The sequence below is a fragment of the Haemaphysalis longicornis genome, unplaced genomic scaffold, assembly GCF_048455015.1.
Source record: "Haemaphysalis longicornis isolate Haplotype H1 unplaced genomic scaffold, Haemaphysalis longicornis Haplotype H1 scaffold_1, whole genome shotgun sequence".
NCBI lineage: Eukaryota > Metazoa > Arthropoda > Arachnida > Ixodida > Ixodidae > Haemaphysalis > Haemaphysalis longicornis.
In genome coordinates, this window is record NW_027526203.1 from 224816003 (window position 1) to 224829132 (window position 13130).

The window sequence follows — 13130 nt, forward strand, 5'->3', positions numbered from 1 at the left end:
AGCAAAAGCAAACCACAACGCGAAGGGAATTCGCGCCACGAAGGAAGGGAGGAAAAAAAAAGACACGCGGATAATGCTTATCAAGACATAACGGGTTACTATAAGTGCCAAAGAATGATCTATTCCCCCGGTCATGAATCCCTAACCAAAGAGCAGGAGCACTGCCTCCGGCTCCTCCAAACAAATACGTTTCCTCATCCGTCAAAACTTCACTTGCTCCATCCCACTCAGTACTTCCAGCTGTGCAAATTTTGCGCTTCCCCGGGCACCCTGTACCATATGGTATGGGAGTGTTCGGCAAACCCCAAAATTCCAAGAATCGCGCACCCTTCCCGTGAGCAGTGGGAGAGGGAGCTGTCCAGCTCCGGTCTCGATTCCAAGCTTAGGCTGGTGGAAAGGGCCGTAGCGGCAGGGGTCTCCAATGGAGTCCTGGAATGAGGGCCCCACACCACATTACGATGCTCCCAATAAAGTTTATCCTCCTCCTCCTCCTCCTCCTCCTCCTCCATTTCTTCCACCCTTCAACCCATGGAGTCAGCGGCAAAGCAAAGGAAACAAAAGAGCAAGGGCGAGTTTTGTGGCCGCTTTGCTCTGGAGGAGAGAGGGGCAAATCTAGGAGAATAAACAAAAAGTAAAAAAAAGCGGCGATGGAGACTTCCTGCTCGCCAACGTAGCAGTTATCCTGACCAATGGCGTTTCTCAGCGGGAGCATGTGAGTTCGCGTCGGTTCGCCTCGTGAGTCCCGCGCGTCATTGCCGAGAACGCGAGAAGTTCCCTCTCTGTCTCTGCTGCTTTTTTTTATTGCGCCATTTTGCTACAGGGCATAAGTAACATGGCGGGTGAATGCGGAAGCTTTCAACCGGAGTTCCTTCCAGTTCGAATGACATTTTAAATTTCGAGGGCCATTCGGCTCAAATGTCCTTTCAAACTTCCATATGGCAGCGGGTATTAAAATTCCTTACTTGTTCAAGCAAGAACAAGACAGGACAGATGTGGTACGTACGACACAGATGGAAACAAAGAAGAACACCATAATGCGGGTGCACTACAGGAACCTCTAGAGTCCAGTTTCGCAAATGAATTCCAACAGTTTCTTGTAGAGGGGGCCGAGCGTCCACCGATGGGTATCGGGAGGGCGGCCTGGGCGATCTCCTGTGGCCCCCATGTGTCGTGCTCAGGCAGGTTGGAACCCTGGACACGTCCCTAGGAAGTGTTCCAGTGTCGCCTCAGCAGCAGGGGCAGGGCAGTATACGGGCAGGTCGGGGGGAGATCTGCTAGACCAGAAGTCCACGTTGCTAGCACAGCAGGCGTCAGTGTGACGCCCAGGCGGAATATCCGAAGCACGACCTCTTCACGCCTGGTTAAGCCGCCAGGAAGGTCAGACCCACTCGGAGGCAGAAGGGCAAGCGTGGAGCGCCGAATAAGTATCTTTCTTGATGAGTAGGACGTCCCCCACTGTCAGGTGCAGACACGAAAGCGGGTACACTTGCTGCGGGTGAGCGCCCGAGTCGGCGAGGGCATGCGCGTGGTGGTGCTCCGGCGGGTCCAGAGGACGCGAACAGGGCACGGGGATGATTAGAGCACCTGTTGTACCTCGCATGCAATACCCAGTGCACTGTTTACGCGCCGGAACTCTCGAGTAGCCAGGTTGGAGTCGGTGTATAAATTACCAAGCACGGTGGTGGGGCAGCGTAGAGCTTGGAAGCTAAAACACAGAGGCCATCACGAATGGCAACCATGCAACGGCCTTCTGTGTTGGCGGCCGCCAACACAGGAGGAAGTAGCGCCTCCGTGAAACACGTGCATGTCTAGTTGATGGATGGCATAGTGGGGTAGTGTGGAGGATGCCATCGGCTACCCCTTCGTCAACACACGTTTGAAGACCCTCTGGCGAGTCAAGAGGGAGTGGTGGGTTGGCCTGGTTCTCTTGATGGTGGATTCTTTTTATGCACCCTAGAGGTCGGTTGTCCGTAGAGTCTGAGGTCGCCGCCATGGAGGTGCTCCTCTGAGCGAGGTAGCAGAGCCGAAGCACAATCATTGTAGGTTGTGATAGTTTGTGAAGCTGGGGTTCTTGGGGGCGACCTGGGAAGGGGCTGCTTGCTTCCTGGTGTTAGGGCGGCCTCGTTGTGGTCCCTTCTGCCTGCCGGTCGCCTCGGGGTTCCGGAAGGGGGCCAACGTCGTCGGCGCTGCTGGCATTATCCTCCGTCTCTTTTGTTCCCATCGTCCTGTCGGCGGTAATCCCGGCTGCGGGGGTGGAGGAAGGCACGCGGCGGAAGGCACGCGGGAAACACGGCGTTGCAGTCACCAACAAACCGAGCCAGGGAGATACCGGTTCAACGACCGCCGGGGGAAGCTCGACTAACGGACGGACTTGACGTCCTGACCGGTCGATCCACACGACGGACCGAGTCCGCGGTCCGATCGGTCACGTGATGCCGCGTCACGGCCCGCCGCGGTCCGATGCAGCGCCGAGAGCATCCACACGGCGGACCGCCGTAGCAGACGACAGAGCGGTCCAACCCAGCAACACTCTCCACCACAGTGCTTCCAACCAGACGAACTCGCGAACCCATACGAACGGCTCGCGCCCGCGCCGCACATGTTTTATGGGTATTTTGCGCTTGGTTTCGCGGTTCCGCGCGCATTTTGGAGCAGTCAAAATGGAAACAGAGTGCAAGCGTCGTTTGGCCGCTATGGCGTTAGCTTTGTACGTTGATGAAGAAGACTACCCTGCGCCGAAAAGGTCGTGCTGGGTTAAAAAGTGGATGTGTCGAAAAGAGCTGGGACTGCGGAACCAAGTTGTAGCGTGCGGAATCCAGAGCAGAGCGCATCCACACGACGGGCCGGCTGAGCGGACCGGGAATGGCCGACCGTCTGAACACGCAAGCTGGAAGGTTGAACACAGGCGCCGTTTGGTCGCGACAACATGTTGTAACGCACAAGCCTGCACGAAACGTTTCATCCCCACAGTAACGGCCACCCGCGTGCCAGCCGGGCGGGCGCGCTCACGCAGCCGCCGGCGTCGTTCGCACGAAGGCGACACTACGAGCGGCGACGGCGGGGTGATGCGGGCTGCATACGGCTCGTCACCGCTCGCTGGAACCGAACGCTTCCCGTAAATTGAGGTCCACATGCGTGAAACAGTGATAATGATGGCTAGCATTGCACTAGTAAGAGTCGTAGAACTCGCTAGTAAAAGCGCGGATGAAGTGTGCGTCGCGATTGTAAGCCTAGCCCGCCGCCTATCCCAGCGGGGGTGATTGACAGGCTCCTTCGAGCGCTTCGAAACAGCCGCGCTGCCTGCGCCATTCTCAATTGGCGCAACTGGACCCGGCTCCGCCCACGCGGCGCGGGAGCTGTCAGACCACGCTGATTGATGTCGCGGTCCGCCGTCGAGACCGCGGACCGAAAAGCCTCGGCGTATATTTGGACCACGAGGGCCGCGGTCCTGCGCGGTCCAACGGCGGTCCGCGCGATCTGGTGACGTCCTGTCACGTGATGCGCGGACCGCGGTCCAAATAATCGTTTTGGTCCGCCGTGTGGATCGGCCTTTTAAGCGAGTCACACCATGGCATCACACCAGAACGCAGTCACGCTTGCCACTTTAAATGTGGTAAGTCTAACCTCGCAGAAAAGGAAACACTGGCTAGTTGACCTCCTGAATGAAAAAAAAAAAAAAAAATTCCCCCGCATTTCCCCGAGGGGGAGAATGTGAAAGTGCGAATGCACGGTTGTCGGCCCGCTTGCGGCGCTTGCGCTCGGCCCCCGCAGCCCACCGTCTCGCCGCCTTCTCTTCCATCTCTTCCATCGGGTTTGTAGTATCACGTGTACACCACGCAGTTATCAAGCCGCTATAACGCCGCTGAGTCGCCAACGCACGCCGCTGACGACGTAGTTTGAATGCGTTAAAGATATAAGGCGCGTCACTAACGCTGATATCACGTCGCGTCCGTGGCTTAGTCTCTGTTGGCTCCGGCCGCACCGGAGGACGCGTCTCTTCCTCCATGGCGTTCTCCGTGCCCCTGGCCGCGTCCTCGGCGTCAGCTTCATCCATAATGAACTCGGACGCTATCTCTCCTTGAGACGCTGGTCCCGTGACCTTGGTGTACGTACGCACGCAATCGCTGGCCTCGTGACCAAAGCGGCGGCAGGACGTACACCGCGGAACTTTGCATTCGCGCCGGACATACCCCGGTCGAGCCACAGCGCAGGCACTGTGGTGCGCGTCCTGGGACTACTAATAGGGCTAGCTCTCCAGCTACTCTCAACTGGTGAGGCAAGTCATCCACCTTCAGCCCAGCCTTGAGCGTTATGTTGACCGTCCTGGTTGTCGAGCTTTTCGAGGGACTTGGTAATGACGAAAATGAACAATGTGAGCGCTATTGGAGGTCTACTGCCACGCCTTCGGAGTAGTACCAATTTAAAAAATGGTTAAACTTGAACGGCCACTTCATATTGGCACCTTAAATGTAAGAGGCCTTGGTAGTAGGCGAAAACAGTACCAGCTGAATCGCCTGATAAATGAAAAGGAACTAGATATTTTGGCTGTGCAGGAGACCAAAATTGGGACTGAGGAAGGTACTGATGGCATGGTGCGCCCCTTCGCAAATCTTTTCAGTGTGTGTGTCAGTCACTCGGTCGCTTCATCGGCAGGGTGCTGTATTTTTGTTAAAAACGCCATAGGCATTGAAATTGAAAGTGTCATGTCCAGCGACAATGGCAGGCTAGTTCTTTGTGATTTTTCTTTTTCTGGTGGTAAATTTAGAGTAATGTGCATTTACGCCCCTAATCCTGTGAACGACAGGAATCAGTTTTTTGAAAGTATTTCTAACCATCTGAAGTGTGATAGGAATATCATTCTTTTGGGTGATTTTAATTGCGTGTGCGCACGGGAAGACCGCGTAGGATCGGGGACTTGGAACGATAAGAGTGTAGAGACCCTTATTCGTATGCTAAATGAGTCTGACGTGTCAGATGTGGCCCACTGCTCGGGTAACACGAGCACGGTGTGCTACACGCACGTTCAAGGAAGCAGCCATGCGCGCCTAGATCGGATATACGTCTCCCTGGAGCTCTTGTCGACGTGCAATAATCATGCAGTCGACAAGGTATCATTTAGTGATCATTGTCTTGTCTCCCTTTTTCTAGGGGGGAAGGGGAAGGGGTGCAAGAAATTTAGTTGGGAGTTGTGGAAATTAAATGCTAAGTTACTAAAGGACAACACTTTCAATAAAACAGTGGAGGAGATTTTCGTTAAGTGCAGAGATGAAGTTGAAATTGGGTGGGGAGCAAAATGGGAGCTTTTCAAGCAGGACATAAAAATGAAGGCCATTGAAAGAGCGGTCTGCATTAAAAGAACTGAAAAGGAGGAAGAGGATACCCTCCGTCGCAATCTCAGTCGTATGGTGAAGCTAGAGTGCCAGATGCCAGGATTGTTCGGCGACGATATCGCAACCATCAAAAGCAGGCTTGAGGCGATCGATCAGGAACGCTACAGGGGGGCAACAATTAGAGCACGTGCAGAAAGGTTGCTGGCAGGGGAGGCACCCACAAAGCGCGCTTTAGAAGATGAGATGCGTTATGTGAAGGCCAACAAAATTGAACAAATAACATGTCAGGGTGTTGCTATGCGCGAGGAGGAACAAATAAAAAGAGAGTTTGTGCGGTTTTACACAGAACTTTTCAGCCCTGCAAGTCCCAAAGTAGATGTTTTTGAGCGAGAGTTTCTTTCACTGTTACCAGTGTTAGATGAAGAGACTAGGAAAATACTCGAAGAACCCATTTGTTTGAAAGAAGTGGAAACAGCAATTGATGAGTTAAAACATGGGAAAGCGCCGGGTCCGGATGGTCTGGGTTCCGACTTGTATAGGATGTATAAAAATAAGGTTGCCCCTTTTTTGTTTCTTGTATTCGAGGAAGCTTTCAAAAATGGTGCGCTGCCAAAAACTTTCACCCGCACGCACACCATTCTTATTCCAAAATCTGAGGATCCCTTGAAAAGGCAGTCTGTAACAGGATATCGACCCATTACTTTGGCCAACACAGACTATAAAATATTAATGAAGATTATTGCCAAAAGACTTCAGAGTGTGATCAGTATGATTGTCGGGCCACATCAGACATGTGGCATTAAAGGTCGCAGTATTGTAACAAACATTCACGTAGCGCGAAGTGTCTTGCAGTGCTGTGACATGTTTTTTCGTAAAGTAGCCATGTTACAAGTAGATTTTGAGAAAGCCTTTGATCGCGTCTGTCATGGGATCCTTTTTTCAGTTTTGAAGCATATAAACGTTGGAGATGTTATTTTAAAGGGCGTTAAGATGGCGTATCATGATTGTTTCACGCAGCTGATAATTAACAAAAGTGTTACCGAGTACATTCCAGTGTTGTCATCAGTGAGGCAAGGGTGCCCTGCTTCCCCATTGTTGTTTTGTATTTTTCTAGAACCCTTTTGTTTAAAGATTATCAATGATAGTTATGTACGAGGTTTTGTGTTGCATGCAAGCGAAGTCAAGCTGCTAACGTATGCTGATGATGTGGCCATATTCTGCACAGACGAACAAAGTGTGAGTAGAGCTGTCATGATAACCAAAGAATTTTGTGACGTCACCCGAAGCTCAGTCAATTGGCAGAAATGTGCCGGGTTTTGGCACGGAACCTGGGAATCAACACCGACTGTATTTGAACATGTAAACTGGACCACCACGCCTGGGCGGTACCTGGGAGTACCGATGGAGAGTTATTTGGACAGCAATCAGTACTGGCAAGGCGAAACCCAAAGACTGCGTGACAAAGCCACAAAGTGGGGAGGCCGTGCATTGTCCGTCTTTGCAAGGGCCACTGTCTGCAACTTGTTTTTTCTGGCGAAAGTGTGGTTCGTTATGCAAGCTATTCACTGTTCCCGTGTTCATGTGAATAAGTTGCATCGTATTTTTGCTGTCTTTATTTGGAATTCAACATGGGAACGCACGAGCCGAAGTTCCCTTTTTCGAAGAGTGAAGCTGGGAGGGCTCGGGATATCGCACATATACGTAAGACAAATTGTTAACCGTTTTATGTTCTTCAGGGACTCAAATGACCCTTTCTTGCGAAGTTTTTTCCAAGATGCACTTGCCAATGCTTTACCGCAGTTCATCGTTTCTTCATGCAACGAGGAACGGCCTACAATTAGAGGTTATCTGAAAGAAGTAGTTGACGCAGTTAGATTCCTTTCTGTGCGTTTTTCTTTGGATTATCTCTCAAATGTTTCCAGGAAGGGTTTGAAAAAAGATCTGAATGAAATTCTCTTTCCTGTACCTCTGTACCGAGCAGTGTACTCTGCAGGCCGAGGACAGGATGTGTTGTCCAGGGTGAAAGCTATGGTAATCCCAGCCTCTGTGAAAACCTTCTTTTTTAAATTGCACACCAACGCACTCCCTGTGAAAACATGGATGGAAGAGCGAGGTCTTTTTGTTGCTTGGAACAACTTGTGCGTTCTTTGTCAAAAACCTGAAACTACAGAACATGTCTTTATAGACTGTTGGGATGCCATTTTCTTTTGGGACGTCCTCATGAGAACCCTAAAGAAGGAGTATCCGGTGACACCCTATGGAATCAGGTTCCTCAGTGTAAACAATGAAGACGATGTACCGCATGATATGATCATGCTTTTAGGATTGTATAGTATCTGGCGCTCTCGAATGGCAGTGCGCCATGCGGATGTCAATGCGCAAACTGTGAGCGCATATTTCAGGGAAAAAGTGAACTATCTGTGCGAGTTGTACGAAGTGGAAAATCCTGACGCGGGAATTTTGCCAATGCTTCAAAAATTGACATCATTTGATGTTTACAATAGTTTCCGCCAGCCAAAACATGGCCGGCGCTTTTTATTACATCGCTGACTTGTAAAAATGTTTAAAAAAAAAGGAAATAAAGACAAAAAAAAAAAAAAGGCGTCCGTGGCTTAGTCGGTAGAGCGTCGCGCTGCGGCCGCAAAGTCCTCGGATCGAAACCTGGCGCCGGATGCTGTTTCTTTTTTAAATATAGAGGAGCACTGCGGACGCCAACGCCGCCGCCGCCGCCGCCGGCGGTGGATGGTTTGGGGTCGCTTATAAAGGGCATTCGCACTTAAAAAAAAAACATAGATCTGGCCTTTTTACAGGAAACCAAAATTGCCTATCGAGAGGACGCTCAAAATTTTGTACGATTTTTCGGCCACCAGTTTTGGTGTTTTTACACCCTCGCACCCACCCGAGCGGGTGGAACGGCAATTCTAATCCGGAAACACGAATTCTTAACAGTAATCGACTGCGACCTGGCGAAGGACGGGCGCTTTCGTTCCGTCGACGCCCTGGTGGGAGGGGAGCTTACACGCTTTGATTGCGTCTGATACGCCGGCGCGGACCGACTTCTCTTCTATTCGGGACATCCTAGTGGTTCCGGGCCGTGTTGTCCTGGCGGGCAACTTTAACTGCGTTGTAAACGCCAGCGACGGAGCAGGTGCTAAGGGTGTAGTGGACGCGTCGGCGCGGATTTTGAAAGCGGTCCTCCGAGAGGGCGACCTGACCGACGTGGCCCTTCAGCGTGGGTGGTCAACCACCCGCTTCACTAGATGGCGAGGAACGTCACAGGCTCGCCTCGACCGGGTTTACTTGACGGGGGACGCGCTGCCATTAGTGATCGATTAAGCCGTCACTGGGGGGTTCTTGTGCGGAGCAGGGGGCAACGAGTGGAGTCCGAGGCACAGCCATCGAAGCTTTTCGGGGCCTTCGAACGAGCAAAGACCGCCACTAGAAGGATTCCCGAGGGGAACCACGCTGGTGGACTTGCTAGTGGGAGCGAAGTGGTGGAGACTGCCTTTAGTGAATACTACGCAAGGCTGTTTTCCCCGCATGCTCATCTTGGGGCTCCTCCACCGGAAGTCACAGGCGCGTTGCCAACGGTTGCAGATGACGTAAAGGCCACAATAAACGAACCCATATCGGTAGAAGAGGTCAAGCGCGCGATCAAGAAACTCTCAAAGAATAAGTAACCCGGGGCCTGACGGCATAATCTCAAAATTCTATCAGGTGTTTTGTGAAGAGATCAGCCCTGTATTGGCGGCGGTCTTTGAAAACATCAAAAACACAAAACTGCTACCACCCTCCATGCGGAGCAGTAACTTAGTCCTGATTCCCCAAAAAACCCACCATAACACGCCACCCAACTCTTCAGGTCTATCAGTCTTCTTTCCACCGACTATAAAATTCTAGCCCGCATCCTGGCCCAACGCCTCGAGACAGCCCTCAGTAGTGTGGTGGTGCCTCACCAGACATGTGGATTGAAGGGACGCTCCATCAACACCAACCTGCACCGCATGCGGACCATCTGTGAGATGGCGGAATCAGGCATTCACCCCCTGTCCTACAACTCGACCTTAAAAAGGCCTTCGACCAGGTTGACCACGCCTTCCTGTTCACGCTCCTCGGTCAATGTGGGGTAGGGGATACAATGGTCGAGTGGATAAAAATCTGCTACGCCGCCATCTCCACCAGCATCATCATAAATGGGGAGGTGGGGGCGCCCATCGACATCGGAAGGTCAGTCAGGCAGGGCTGCCCTATGTCCCCGATCCTTTTCGCATTGTATATTGAACCACTTTGCAGGATGGCAATAGCGTCCAAGTCAATCAAAGGCTTGGTTCTCGGCGACGAAGGTGTTGGCCTATGCGGGCGATGTTGCGCTTGTGTGCTCCTCGAGAGAGCAGGCAGGGGAGGTCGTCGCACTGGCTGAGGCATTTTGTCGATTCTCGGGGGACCAACTCAATCTTTTGAAGTCAGAGGGTGCATGGCTAGGGGAATGGCCCACCAAACCACAACAACTCTACGGAGTTTGATGGAGGGAGGCCATCACCCGCTACCTCGGGGTAAACCTAGAAAACGGCACAGCCACTGCCCCCAGGTGGCAGACGAAACTGCAGCTGCTTAAGGTCTCTGAAAATACTAAGGTAGCGCCATCTTTAGATCTCGCCGCCTTTCGCCCTCGCCCGCGCTCCTTTCCTCCTTCGTTTTTTGCCATTTTCTTTTACGCCGGTGAACGCCGCGCGCCATTGGCCACCGGCCAGTGACGTAGTACTTCGTCCCCGCGTTGTTTGTTTTTTCTTCTCTTCGCCGCCACTGTCCATTTAAATTCGCCATTTTAGGCTCAGCTGCCTCGGAGCAGGCCTTAGCGAAGCCGCCAGCGTATAACAACCGATAACAACCGAAGAGTCAGCTGCTCGTTTCAAACAAGTGTTGCGTCGGCGTCACTTTATGTAGCTTCGCGATGCCGAGTTGTTGTGCCTTCGGCTGCTCGAATAAGGTCAGTGCAGTCACGGCCAGCTCGGCTGTAGCAAGCTGTAATTTATCAAAGCCCACACATGAATCAATGTTAGCTGTACAGCATAAAAAGTATTCACAATTGCGCTTGTTAGCGCGCTTCTGGCCTTGGAATACGGTAGTTATTATAGAACTGGGCACTACAGCTATGTAAGCTGAGCGCATTCTTTAACTACGATTTCTTTGTGCCAGCCTTTTCCAGATATGCCCGACAGGGCCTTACTCGAAGTAATTGTGAACGCCAATCGCACGAACATTGCTATGCCACGGACGCACTGCCAAAAGTACAGCCGTCATGGGCGAGGCCAACGAGGAGACGCGAGAACTTTGACCCTGACAGCAGCCTATAACCACGTGAAGGTGACATATATTTTGCAACAGCGTCAAAGCACCGGAAAGTGCACGGAATAAAGGTGGCATGAATGTCAGTAGCTAATGCGGGACGCATACTGAGCGCTGCCTAATGGTCTACAACTAACGCAAAAAACGCGAACGCAAAAAAGCCAGCACAGCGCTTGAACTGCCCCGAACCAAGGTCACCGCGAACCATGCGCAAGCCCTCTGTGCAGCGCTTGCACGACCACAACTTAATCACGCAAATGAAAGAACGGAATTACTGTAACAGAGCAATTTGAAACGTCCACGTTCGACCCTTTCGCGTTCACGAACTATCTTGAGCATGCCGCACCCGTAAACAAACACCGCGCTGTCCGTATGCGCCAGCGACATCCATCCCGCAAATATCCCCTTCTACATAAAAATATACAACAAAACAGCCTCACTTAGGGCGTGTACGTAATACGGCGCTCTAGAAATACTATGTAACAGAGCAGTTTGAAACGTACACGTTCGATCCTTTCGCGTTCACGAACTATCCTGAGCATGCCGCACACGTAAACAAACACCGCGCTGTCCGTATGCGCCCGCGGCATCCACCTCACAAATATCCCATTTTAGACAAAAATATACAACAAAATAGCCTCACATAATGCGTGTTGGTAAAACGGGGCTCTATAAATACTATTATTGCTACCAAAGAGCGATTGCGGCGCGATAACAAGAGCAAACTGCACGAAAAACTGCAGCGAGCGGCCCGAAGCGTTGCGAGGGCGTCTGCTCTGAGGAAGCCAACAAACATGGCGGCCCCGCCGGCGCCGCGGGTGAGGGGAGAGAAAAAAGAGGAGGGCAGCGGAGAAGAAGGGGGCAGTTGGCGCTACCTTAGTAATTTTAGGGACCTTACAGCTGCTGGAAGGAACTTGGAACCTCGGAGAGCGCGACACATTGCCCTCTTCTCTAGGGCACATGTCTGCAACGCCGTGGTATACCCGGCCATCTTGTACGCGGCCCGAGTCTCGACCATTGACGCAGGCTCAGTGGCCAAGCTACATCGGTTGTTCGCTGTTTTTATCTGGCGATCCACGTATGAGCCCATGCGCCGCACCAACGTTTTCTGGAGCGCTGAAGCCGGGGGGCTTGGGCTTAAACTAACTGTACAACGATTTCTGTACTTCCGAGATCACCGAGATGGCTTCCTGTTGGCAGCAGTACAAAATGTAGGCGCGTTGCACCTCGCCCCTTGGCTCGTAACAACAACGGAGCTCCAAAGTGGTGCCCGTGCAACAGGTTTTTAGAGAAGTGTCGGGGCGGTGGCCCTCTTACAGGAGCGCTTCTCGTGGGAATACCTCTGCTCAGTGATACCAAGGAAGCTGTATTGGGACCTCGTAGAGCAGACCCTCCGCCCATGTACCGCCTACCACCCCTTGGTCGGCCGAAAAGTGACGTCCTGTGACGAGTACGGAAGCTCCCTATCCCAACCGGCTCGAAGGACTTTTTCTTCCACTTTCCTCCTGTCTTGCCTACAAAGGCAAGACAGGAGGAACGCGGTTTTTTTCTTCCGGGAGGGGCCAACTGTCTACTGTGCGGACGGAGGGAAACGGCCGAGCACGTATTTATGGACTGTAACACGGCGTTCTACTTCTGGGATGAGCTGCAGTGCTCCTTCAACGCGTGCTGGAAAATCACTTGGACAAACCTGAAGTTCCTAGATGCGGACTCGGAACGCCACCTCCTTCGCGACTGTGTCCATGTAATAGGGCTCCACTCGCTATGGAGGGCGAGAGTCGACGCCGTCGAATGTACTGAACGCCCCCGACCGGCGTGGCGGCACTTTGTCCAAAAGGCACAATGGGCAATTGCCGCCCTCGACGGTGCTGAGGCAGTCTCCGAGGTACGCGACGGGATCGGGGAACGCGAGCTCTCATGGATTTCAAGTCACAACAGCTGAGGAGATGGGACGAAATTTGAGGGCTAGCTCCGGGTAACGCCGGAGCCCAGTTATACCAAGAAATGGCTTTATCCAAGAGCTCTAATTTCTCCCTTCCCTCTATCCAGTTCACTCCAAACTCTGTGCAATGACACAGTAGCCCTGTAGGCAATCTCTCTTGCTTAATTACGTTTCACAAACGCTCTGTGGCTTTGCGGGCAATGCTCCTCGATTGGCTAAGTTATAGTGTACTAGTACACTATAGCTAAGTACTAAGTATTGGCTAAGTACTGACCCTCTCCTCGCATGACAGCCGATCGCCTCCTTTTTATGTTTAAGTGAAGCCATGTTCTGATGTGTTTGGAAAAATCACTGCATACGGCTCTGTAGGCCTATATATTTGTAAATAAAATTATTGTTACAAAAAACAAACAAACAAACAAAAAAAAAAACCCGGTTTCAGAGCAACGCGTCTCTCCCCCAAACGCGCACCGGTTCGGAATCGCTGGTCGCGTGCTGCCGCGGCGGGAACC

At 52.1% G+C, this 13130-nt stretch overlaps 1 protein-coding gene across 1 annotated transcript in view; it reads left to right on the top strand.

Moving 5' to 3' along the window:
* LOC144168483 (uncharacterized) overlaps positions 1-13130 on the top strand; it is a 140932-nt gene that overhangs the window by 50353 nt on the left and 77449 nt on the right. The gene's annotated exons all lie outside the window — the stretch shown is intronic.